Source organism: Montipora foliosa, chromosome 3, assembly GCF_036669935.1.
Source record: "Montipora foliosa isolate CH-2021 chromosome 3, ASM3666993v2, whole genome shotgun sequence".
Lineage (NCBI taxonomy): Eukaryota > Metazoa > Cnidaria > Anthozoa > Scleractinia > Acroporidae > Montipora > Montipora foliosa.
Genome location: NC_090871.1, coordinates 62343841 through 62346340, shown reverse-complemented (window position 1 = coordinate 62346340; position 2500 = coordinate 62343841). Strand labels below are relative to the sequence as shown.

Genomic DNA, 2500 nt, shown 5'->3' with positions numbered 1-2500 from the left:
AAACAGATTGTTTCTTTCTCTACCCATCTGCTTTGCTTCCAAAGCGATTGCCGAACGCACTTTAATGATCTGAAATTGCAAATGTACTAGATTTCAGGTCCCTATGCAGTGCACAACATGAATAGAAAACCATTTGGTTTGTTTGGGCAGTTTCGGCTGAGCGCCATACAGTCGTGATCACACGAGATTACGCTACTTCGATAACTACCCCTAACCCTACCTAAAAATTACAGAGCTAAGCGGCAGTTTACAGAAACAGCTACTACCAGAACGAAGGCCAGGAAAGACCTGCCGGAGAAAACCCCGTTTGGGGAAAATAAGGCAGGAAACCTGGGTAGGATCCATGACTTAATAAGTAAGCTCTAAATGCCAATCCTACGAAGGCCACGCTGCTAAGACAGAATTGAAACGAGTGTGAACTACTATTTAAACTGTGGTAGAGAAATAAAAAATAAAAAAAGAAATAAAAAAACGTTCATAGTACCGGCGTTGGCCAAGAATGATCTTCCATGTGACAAAACTCTCTTGTATGACTGTCATCGTGTCTCATGATGCACTGAACAGACCCAGTCCCCATTGCTCTCATGCAGCAGAAATATTTCATTTCCAGTTAATTCATATTCATTCAAAGGCCGGATTTTACATATTTCAGGAATTAGCTCATGAAACGATTTAGTTTTGACTAGACTTCTAAAGATAAATTCGTTAGAGTGGGGGTTAATATCTAACATGCTTAAGTAATATTTGAGTAGTGAAACTGGACAGACACTACTGCTTGACAGGGCAATCACAACCTCATCTCCTTGCCTAAGCTGGTGTGTCTTGCTTTTCTCCACTCTGATTGTCAGGTACCCGTCATCAAAAGAGATGCGACTCATTCTGATGTTACGAACCTCATCGGATCTGAAAAAGCCCGCAGCTTCCCGTATAGTATTTGCTGGAAGAAAAGACGTCTTCAGTTTGCCCTTGCAAAGTCCTTTCATTCTCAGTGAACGAGCGAAAATACATATCCGTGGTGGACGGTGCCCGAACAACCAAAACGGATCTCTGAAGTCTCCCACAACAATAACAACAGCAATCTTGATTATTGCACCTTTTTCTGTTACTAGCGTAACATTTTAGAGCTATAAAGGGGGAAACGAAAAGATATACGTTTACAATTTAAAGGTGTCTAGGGGCTAAATAACCTAAAGTTTTCAAGTTAGCCCCTAGCTAAGGAAAGGTAATAATGTAAATTGTAGCGACTACAACAAATAATAAACAACAACAACAACACACATTTAAGAATTAAGACAAAAATAAGCACAAATAAAGGCCGTCGTTGGCGTAATTTTATACTTATTGGATTAAGTTTTAAAAAGAAATTATTTTATCGTGACTGGAAAAGTAAAAGTACTAAGATTTTTCAAGCTAATTGTTTTACAAATTGTTTTCCAAAGTTGGTTCTTGTGCACGGCATATAAAATTCTTTCATTTCTGGCATATCTCGTCTTATAACTTTGAATATGATTAGCGTAATGAAAATAGTTTACAAAGATGTTTGGTAGTGCTTTGCTATGCCCACGATGTGCAAATTTAAGTGATTGCAACTTTAAAATAGAAGTAAATGATAGGATATCTAGTAGTGGTAAAACATGTTTTTCTTATTACTGTGTTTTATTTTCTTTGTACTTTTTTAATTTGAGTTTTTAACCCACTTCCCCACTGCAAGAATAGCAAAAGATATGTAGGGATGGAAAAGACTGTAATAAAGTTGTTTTAATTGGGCTAGAGACATGTAATGACTTAGTTTGCTAAAAATTCCAGTATTCCAAGCAATTCTAAAACAAACGTATGCTATGTGGTGCTTCCATGAGAGCTTTTCATTAAGTAAGACGCCTAAGTATTGAATATAATCTCTTTTTTCAATGATTTCACTGTTTAATTAATACATAATGATTTTGAGAAACATAGACATGTAAAACTAGCGATAAAAAGTTCAGTAAACTTCCGACGTTTCGGCAACCTCATGACGCCATTATCAAGTAGTTGGAAATGAACATGCGAGTTCATAACAGATACAACATACTCCAAATTTGCATAAGTGGAGGAGAGCTAGACAAAGACTTTAGAATGGTTAAAATCTGTTTGCAATGTCAGCCGTAGTCTTAATTGTTTGATGTACAGCATTTCAAGATGATGTGGCCATCCACGCGTGTATGTAGACGGCTACGCGTGTAGCACAGGATACATTGAAACTGGCACACAACGCACTGTTGATTAACCAGCTATGGTTTGTTCTCGCATTCTTGGAGGTCTTGGGCAATTCTTCTGTCTTTGTCAGTCGAAGAATTAATCGAGTTAATGAGCGTCGTTGTGCGTCGTTGTGCGTTCATGGCAAGCAATGATCGAAGCTCTTTCTAAGCGTTTATGCATAATGACGCGCGATATGACAGATCTACAACATTTTTTTAACTGGAAGTAAATGTCCCGAGAACAATAGGCATTCTGCGCGATGGGT

At 38.0% G+C, this 2500-nt stretch overlaps 1 protein-coding gene across 1 annotated transcript in view; it reads right to left on the bottom strand.

Annotated features, from left to right (window-relative positions):
- Window positions 1–1017: 1017 nt before the first annotated feature.
- The window catches only part of LOC137997893 (uncharacterized), a 21149-nt gene continuing 19666 nt past the window's right edge, over window positions 1018–2500 (bottom strand). The window contains exon 3 of the transcript XR_011122628.1: window positions 1018–1124. The gene's annotated coding sequence lies outside the window, so the exon portion shown is untranslated. The remainder of the gene's footprint in view (window positions 1125–2500) is intronic.